The 8991-nt window shown below is 53.1% G+C and overlaps 1 protein-coding gene across 1 annotated transcript in view; it reads left to right on the top strand.

The window, feature by feature from the left end:
- The first annotated feature begins 496 nt into the window (after nucleotides 1-496).
- ENOX2 (ecto-NOX disulfide-thiol exchanger 2) overlaps nucleotides 497-8991 on the top strand; it is a 42011-nt gene continuing 33516 nt past the window's right edge. Inside the window, 1 exon segment of the mRNA XM_035903671.1 lies at nucleotides 497-517. The gene's annotated coding sequence lies outside the window, so the exon portion shown is untranslated.

Genomic DNA, 8991 nt, shown 5'->3' with positions numbered 1-8991 from the left:
GCTGTATTTGTGAAAACGTGCCCTTCGCTTGCGAACCGTGCAGCCGGCCCTTTGGAACGCCGCCTTCTCAGGATCGAAGAAGAAACGGACCCTTTGTGTCTCTTCCTTTTTTCTTTTTTTCTTATGGTGCCCTGTTAGAGCAATTTGCTTGTCTGAAGTTAGTATTTCTGGTGAGTACAAGCGTCCAGGATCAAGGGCAGAGAGCGGTGTGCCTCTTGCCATCGGGGATTACCAGAATTTAATCTTTCTGTGCAAAGGCAGCTAATCCGCCAGCCCCAGCCGGTGCTCGCGATGCCTGGGCTGTCGCTGCGGTGGTAGTTTCACCGTCACTGGGACCCCGCTTTCCTTCGGTGCTGGGCGCTGGAGCTCGGGGGCTTGCATGGAGCCGCACTGAGCGTGGGAGCTCAACCCTGGGCTCCAGCTTTTAAACAGATGAACGGCCTGGGGGAGGCAGGAGGCCTGCCCGAAATACTGGCCTACGATCAGCACCTTGCCATGTTTCTCCTGCAGTACGCAGGTACAGTACGTGTCCGTGTGCTCCTCTTGGGAGCGTGTTTCTCCCATCGTGTCTTGTTAGTGTCGTTAGTGCGTGGGGTTGGATGGGGTTGGCAGAGCTATCGTGCCTCTGCCGGCCTCCTCGGTGTGCCTAGGCAGCTTCTGGATCGAACAAGGGATTATAAAGCTCTGGCCGTGACGCTTAAGCCAGGACTGCAGCAGAAAGGAGGGCACAACCCCAACAGTAGTTTTTGAACCTGGGATCTAGACTCGGAAAGCAAATGGTTGGTATCAAAATGTAACTTCAAAGCCTCTGTATCTTCTCTCCTTTCCCTTCCTTGCTGTTTTCTCTGTGTTTTCTAATGGACTGCTGCAGATGCTGTGTACTTGGGTTTCATCTAAAGTGTGTTTCTTTGAGCTGAAAACAAGCAGCTTGTAGTCAGAATAGCAGCCTGGAATCCAGTTTATTTCTAAATGGCGTTTCTAAGCGTGCAGAAAAAGGGCTCCCTGTTCAGCTGGGCAATCCTTGTTTCATACATTTGCCAACGTTGGCAAAAGGTAAGTCCGTATTTATAGCAAAGCCTGTGTCAGCCATTTCTGAAGTTCCTCTTGATGCTGGGTAAGAGAGAAGTTCGATGAGTGGGCACAATCTGCGTGGGCTTTTCGAGTGGACCATTCAAATGCTTCTAGGCACATGAAAGTGTCAGAGTACCCGTTGCTAGTTTGTTTTTTACTTGAGTTCCTGGGGGGAGATTTGTGTACCTGCTTTTTACGAACTCGTTGGGCATCAAGAAAAGCCGTGGGAGCGTCTGGCCGGCAGCAGCGCGAGGCCGCTGGCAGAGCATGCGCTTCCCTGGCTGACCCCGGCTTGGCTGCTCTGTGTGCCCCCTAGCGCGGGCAGAGCTCCCGTCGTCGTTTGGTTGAGCATTAGGAAACCCAGCAGGGAAGGTTTTGCAAAAATCTTGGAAGTGGAAGCCCTGTTGAGGTGCTGTTTTCCTTCTTCCCCCCACATTTTTGGTCGAAGTGTTGCCAGCGTGTTCAGCTCTCCATAGCAGCTGTGATCTGTAAAGCCGTGCTTTCCAGGTCATGTTATTGACTACTTCTGATTTTTTTAAAAATTTATTTTCCACTGGTGATTAAGGCAAATGGCCAAGCTCTGTTAGCAGGAACTAGTGGTTGGAAAATGAAGCCCTGTCCAGGGTCTGGCACGGGACCCGGCGAGGGAAGATACTTCCCTTGATTTATGCCTGGAACATTGAGATCTTTCCTATCTCTATCCTGGCCCTTTCTAAACGTGTGCTGTGAAAACTACAGCCGTATATAGCATCTGCACAGCCCGAATCGATGCCTGCCCAAGGGGACAGGCAGGGCTGTGCATCGTTAATGTGATTTAGGACAGCGGGAGACTGCTGCACGTCTTCCCGTGGGACGCAGCTCGGCATCTATTCCAGAGGTGCAGCCCGCCTCCAGCGACCTGCTGCCGCCGTGCGAGAGGACTTGCTGACAGTCGCTCCCTGCTCGTCTTTAAGCATTTCACTGTTTTCCCCCATTCAATTTTTTTTCTAGTGATGAATCCTCTAGTCCAGGTTGATTGCAATTTTTAAATTTTTTTCTTTTAAAAATTTTTATTCACTGCATTACAGCAGCTCCTGATACCTTGCTCCTAAAAATTTTCTCTTCTGAAAACCCCTGGAGATACATGCTGGGTGTGCTTGGAGGCGAGGGGCATGCTAACACCACCAGCTCTCTAGAAATGCTGCCACTGGTCTGACACGCACTGACACCCCTCATTTTTCCTCTCTTCCCCCTTTGCTTCTGCACAGCACTTCACTGCAGACAGCAATCTGCTGATTTCTGCCTTTCCCCGCTGGCTCGCAGTAAACCCCGAGGCGCGCTCCTGTGCTGGTGGTCCCTTCCTTCCTCAGCAGACCAGCTCAAAAGAGCCAAGGATGCTTTGTTCGGGTCGGAGCGGGGGAAGCGTTCTTGTGCTCCTGCCTGGCTGATTCTGTCGGCTTTTATCTTGCTCTGTGCCCAGGAGGGAAGTTCTTCTGCAGCTTCAGCTTTCTTCTCTGCATGTTCCTTGCACCCGGTGGGATGTGGTTGGATCTCAGGCTGAACAGCAGTTCGCAGAAATGGTGGGAGGGAGGCAATCGGTTCTGAAGGTGGCTGCTGTCCATGGCGTTTACCACTGGGGTGGGAAGTCTGACACGATGAGGAGTTTCTTGCCCTAAAGTGCATTGGGAATCTTCTCTGTGGCTTGGTTGAATTCTTGGAGTAAGTTCCATACTGCAAGAGCGCAGCAAGCAAGGTGCACGCTTTTTGTACCGCTTGTGTTGCTGCTTTTCAATGCCACCCTTCCCTTCCACGGGTCATTTACTCTTTTTCTGTCTAGGGGAAGTGAGAGCAGAGCTTGCCCAAGACATTTTGCTTCTCTGCATTGAGTGTACCAAAACGTGCCCGGGGATGGTAGCTCGTCCCCTCTTGAGGGGGGCCCTGGAGACCTGCAGACAAGGACAAGGCTGGGGGCTCCGAGTCGCGTGGGTGCCCCCACCCAGAGCTTTCCAGCTGGTGGCTGACGAGTGCCATGTTCCAGGCTGCTGTGCCCAGGGACTTGTTCTGCTCCCCATAGCCACCCGCGCAGAGGTCTAGGCGCGTGTTATGAAGTAAAGGACAGTTTCTGTAGATGAAGGCAACTCGGCGACCATAGGCAGTAGCCTCTTGGATTTCTCTGCTCGCAGAGCCTGGAGCAAAACAGGGCAAAGTGCCTGTGGAAGTAGATCCTGGGAGTCCTTGCTGGAGGAGCTACCAGGATCTCTCGTGTGAGTGGGACTAAGAATAACCGCATCGTCTCTAGCGCTGTTTCTAGACAACACTACCCAGAAAATACATTCGGTTTTGTTTATGGCTTGCGAAGGAGCTACTCGGTTTCCAGCCTGTGCCTGCAAAGAAAAATATGTTGTACTGCAGAATCTCATCACCTTCCATTTTCTGTAATTTTGAGTATTTCTGACCTGTGGAATTCTAGTCTGAGGCTGTGTCAGGACAATAGTGGGGTTCTCTTCCAGAGCACTCGTACCATGCTCTGCGTGCCATAATGAAGTTGTAAATGCAGAGGCTAGGCTTGAAAACCAAGAAAGTCCTATTGAAGAGGTTTTGAAAAACCTTTTGAAGGGGTTTAGGCACTATGGAGGAGCGTATCCAATGAGAAGGGCAGCTCTAAAGCAGTTCTGTTGAGAAATGATTGGCTTGGGAGAAAAAAAGCTGTATATTGGAATGAAGTTTCAGAGCAGGGGTGCAAACTTTCCTCCTTTCCTCATGCAGTTTGGCAGTGTTTTCAAGACATGAAACTTGATTTGGAGCAATTGCATTTTAGCTCTTCAAATCTTGCATCCTAATGCAGGGATTCACAGGAAGGAATCCTTGCTGCCTCGGAGCACATCGCTGGCCCGTGAGGTACCAATGGGGAAAAAGGTGATCGGGAAATCAGTTGCTTATTCTGGAAATCTGAGAGCAATACAATAACTTTTGGTTTTGTTCAAGCTCTCGTCCCTTTGTTGTACTGGTGTGGTTGTCCTAGGATTGCTCTGTAAGACACAACTGTTGTTACATGGCTTTAAAACAAAACCATATCCTCCAGTGGGAAAAAAACGAGGGCTTTAACTCCAGCCTCTTCGCTGATCTTGGTGTGGTCTCTCATATAGGATGACCTAAGCCATGGCTTGATGAAGCACTGAGCCTGGATCTGGATTCCTGGTACTGGTTCCTTAATCACGCCCTTTGTGGTCACCTTTGAACATTAATCTGACACCACAAATTTGTACCAGCCCCAAAAATGTTGCTGCATTCACGTCTGGGGATCATGCGCTGCATCTGTTAGAGAGCAGATCTGATTACATTTAATGGAGAGCCCATAAATAATAAATATTTTGGAAGTGGGTTATTCATGAAGTGGCTGGAGCAAGTCCACAGCCCGTTCTCCTGGAGCGTCCCTGGTTGTCTTTATGATGCTTTGGCTAGGTTCTGCCCGCATCTCTCACGGGTGGTGCGTGCGTGCTGGTGGTTAGAAATGTGTTTGTTGAAGTAATGCTGAGCTGAACGCATCCTCATCCTTTAGGCTGTCATTGATCTCGCGCTGGACTTCACCTAACTTCCCCCAAAAAACAATCCGCTGAACTTTAACTTACATTACTGTCGCCCTTGGGCAGTTCCTATGATGAGAATCCCCCACCTTGGGGAGGAATGACCCCGTGCACCAGTACATGCTGGGGACAAACTGATGGAAAGCAGTGTTGTGGAAACAGTCTTGAGTGTTCTGGTTGACGTCAAGTTGAACGCGAGCCAACAACGTACCCTTGCGGCAAAGGCGGTCATCCTGGGCTGCGTTAGGTTGAGCACTGCCAGCAGGTCCAGGGAGGGGATCCATCCCCTTGGCACCTGGAGTGCTGTGTTCAGTTCTGGGCTCCCTGGTATGAAAGAGTCATGGATGTTCTGGAGTGAGCCCGATGAAGGGTAATTGATGTGATGAAGGGATTGGAGTATCTGTTAGCGAGGAGAGTCTGAGCGAGCTTGGATTGTTTAACCAGGAGAAGAGGAGGCTTGGGGGGGGGAGGGCAGAGGGAGTCCTATCAATGTGTTCAAATACACGTTGATAGGAAAGAGTAAAGAAGATGAAGTCAGGGTCTTTTCAGTGGTGCCCAGTGAAAGGTCGAAGGGTACACATCAAAATATGGAGAATTCAACTAAACGTGAAAAAACTTTGCTTGCTGCAAGGATGATCAAGCACTGGCACGGGTTACCCAGAGTGGTGGTGGAGTCTCTGTCCTTGGAGATGTTCAGGACCCAACTGGACAGTGCCCTGAGCAACCTGCAGGAGCTGACACTGCTTTGAGCAGGGCGGGCAGGGTAGATGGTCACCAGAGATCTCTCCCAATGAGAAATAATCTGTGATTTGCTTCTAGAGAAGAGAATGTTGGGTTTCCCAGTGAGTCCCCACTCACCTGTCCTGATCTGAATTCTTGAGCAGAGTTTGGCTTTATTCGAGAGAGCTTTGGACCCGCTGGTGATATTCCCAGGAGTTTCAAGTCTATTTTGAACACAAAAGTTAGCTGACAGAGCACAAGACGTTGCAACGTGATCCAAAATATTCTGTACGGCTTTGCCTCTTTATCAAAGAACGTGACACCAAGGCTAATTCTTCGTCGGTTTTGCCGCACATATCTCTTGCCCCGTGGATTGTGCTCGGCGTTTCTCGGTGAGCTGTGGGAGCAGTATCGGCAGTGCCGTGTCCGACTGCTGTTCATACCCAGCAGGTAGAAGTCTGTGGCTCATCAGCTCTGTGCATCGCAGCTGGTCTGTCCTTCGGCAGCTCTGCTCTTTGGAGGTGCCCGGCTGTAGGCCTAGGGTTCCCTTCTCCGCGAGGCGGCGTGCCTGGGCTGGCCAGTTGTGTCTTGCTCTGTGGTGAATGGGGAGTTGTCACCACGGGCAGTGGCGTGGTTCCTGTGACCAAACGTGGGTTGAACAGAGATGTTCCGAGGGGAGAGGAATTGCACCCTAGCTCTGGCTGTGCAGATGGCTGTGGGGATAACTGTTGTCCCCCCGCTAAAGGGAGCTTAGGGTGACCCCATCCTCCTCTGCGACGTTGGTTGAACCCTGTTCTGTGACTGCTGGGGGAGAGTCTTGCGTTTGGTTTTGCAGCATTCTTGTAATAGCTGCCTCTTTCCAACGTCTACACGGGGCTCATGAGTTCCAGCTGGACAACGTGTTCAGGTCACTCTTTTATTCCTCCTGGCAATGGCACGGCCGTTACGAGTGCATCCTCCGCGATGGCATAACTTGATTGTAATTGTAATTCCAGCTCCGGGGGCTTTCAGCAGGGCTCCCGCCCGAGGCTTGCGCCGACTGCAGCAGCACGTTGCGTTCCTGGCATGGCACGCTGTGATCGTATTATGCCTGTTTAGCATTCTTTATATTTGCTGCCTGTGAAGTAGCAAATTAAAAGTCAGCTTCGTAAGCTTGCAGCTGAAGCCTGGGTCTGTACGCTAGCAAGCCGCTTCTGGCTGTTCTTCAGGGGCATAGCAGTGTTCTTCGCAAGGACAATCCGCAGGTGTGCTGCCACACGTCGTGGCTTGCAGAAGTTTTCGGTGGCTGGCTTAAGGTGTCGATGTTTAGATGATCCTGGAGGTTTGTAGGCCCACAAAATGTCACCTAGGCGAGCAGCCATGCAGCTGCCAAGCTCTGGGTCTTTGTGTTCATCCAAAATTAGAGAACTAAGAAGCACTGGCCCAGCTTGCAGAGTTGATCCGATGTGACTCCTTACGGCATTCAGGAGAGTATGACCCTGATAGGACACGCTTTGTGTCTGGACACCACAGCTCCTCTGTGGTAAGTGGGACCCCAAAAAATCTAATAGGAAAACAGTTTCCTTAATTTACATTGTTTAAAACCAACAACAAACCCCCTGAACTTAAGCCGTCTCGCACCTTCTCTGAGTAGAGAGGAAGAGTCACAGGGAAACCCAGGGCTGTAGCACTGAGAGGAAACTCCAGCGCGTGTACGGTGTAACTTGGTGTATGACCAGGGACAGGCTTTTGGTCAGGGCCCTTGGAGCTGTGTGACTGGTGACAACAACGCTTTCCTTGGGGACCTTGGTATCCCCTTGCATGTGGGGAAAAGGCGCTGAAGTTGCAGGTTGAGGCTACACGAGTCATTGCGGTGGGATATTTGAAGTGTCACAAACCAGGTGCCAGTAATTCAGGAGGACGTGAGATGCATTACAAACTGCTACCTCTTCTTGGATAGCCTTTATTTTTATGGGATAGAGCACCAGCTTTGACAGTGTAGAGTCAGTATGCCCGTATGTCTAAGCTGGAGGAGGAAGCCCTCTCTGAAAGATGACATTCTCATCTTAAGGTTTAAGGCTGTGTTTGAGCAGCACTGTGGAGTATGTCCAAAATGGTATCAACTTTAAAAGTAGTGTTAGAAGACTGGACTTAACTGCTTTTTGAATGGCTAGGCTTAATCAAGGCTCCCTCTGTGTTGTATGAAGAGTGTGAGCTGCCTCAAAGGTACGGAGAGTCCTCCTTTAGGTCCCTCTGAATGATGGCGCAGCCACCAGGTGCGCAAGTCTGAAAGGTGGTTTTAATGCATCTGGATGGGTTTCATGCCTGGGACGCTGGGGCTCTCCTGGGACAGCCTTGGGATGGATGCTGGGGCTGGGGCTCTCCTGGGACAGCCTTGGGATGGATGCCGGGGCTGGGGCTCTCCTGGGACAGCCTTGGGATGGATGCCGGTGCTGGGGCTCTCCTGGGACAGCCTTGGGATGGATGCCGGGGCTGGGGCTCTCCTGGGACAGCCTTGGGATGGATGCCGGGGCTGGGGCTCTCCTGGGACAGCCTTGGGATGGATGCCGGGGCTGGGGCTCTCCTGGGACAGCCTTGGGATGGATGCCGGGGCTGGGGCTCTCCTGGGACAGCCTTGGGATGGATGCCGGGGCTGGGGCTCTCCTGGGACAGCCTTGGGATGGATGCCGGTGCTGGGGCTCTCCTGGGACAGCCTTGGGATGGATGCCGGTGCTGGGGCTCTCCTGGGACAGCCTTGGGATGGATGCCGGTGCTGAGGCTCTCCTGGGACAGCCTTGGGATGGATGCCGGTGCTGGGGCTCTCCTGGGACAGCCTTGGGATGGATGCCGGTGCTGAGGCTCTCCTGGGACAGCCTTGGGATGGATGCCGGTGCTGGGGCTCTCCTGGGACAGCCTTGGGATGGATGCCGGTGCTGAGGCTCTCCTGGGACAGCCTTGGGATGGATGCCGGTGCTGGGGCTCTCCTGGGACAGCCTTGGGATGGATGCCGGTGCTGAGGCTCTCCTGGGACAGCCTTGGGATGGATGCCGGTGCTGGGGCTCTCCTGGGACAGCCTTGGGATGGATGCCGGTGCTGAGGCTCTCCTGGGACAGCCTTGGGATGGATGCCGGTGCTGGGGCTCTCCTGGGACAGCCTTGGGATGGATGCCGGTGCTGAGGCTCTCCTGGGACAGCCTTGGGATGGATGCCGGTGCTGGGGCTCTCCTGGGACAGCCTTGGGATGGATGCCGGTGCTGAGGCTCTCCTGGGACAGCCTTGGGATGGATGCCGGTGCTGGGGCTCTCCTGGGACAGCCTTGGGATGGATGCCGGTGCTGAGGCTCTCCTGGGACAGCCTTGGGATGGATGCCGGTGCTGGGGCTCTCCTGGGACAGCCTTGGGATGGATGCCGGTGCTGAGGCTCTCCTGGGACAGCCTTGGGATGGATGCCGGTGCTGGGGCTCTCCTGGGACAGCCTTGGGATGGATGCCGGTGCTGAGGCTCTCCTGGGACAGCCTTGGGATGGATGCCGGTGCTGGGGCTCTCCTGGGACAGCCTTGGGATGGATGCCGGTGCTGAGGCTCTCCTGGGACAGCCTTGGGATGGATGCCGGTGCTGGGGCTCTCCTGGGACAGCCTTGGGATGGATGCCGGTGCTGAG

Source organism: Egretta garzetta, unplaced genomic scaffold (assembly GCF_000687185.1).
Source record: "Egretta garzetta isolate BGI_Z169 unplaced genomic scaffold, ASM68718v1 scaffold571, whole genome shotgun sequence".
In the NCBI taxonomy this organism is placed as follows: Eukaryota; Metazoa; Chordata; class Aves; order Pelecaniformes; family Ardeidae; genus Egretta; species Egretta garzetta.
Note: the sequence above shows the minus strand (reverse complement) of the source record. Positions and strands in the feature narration are given on the sequence as shown.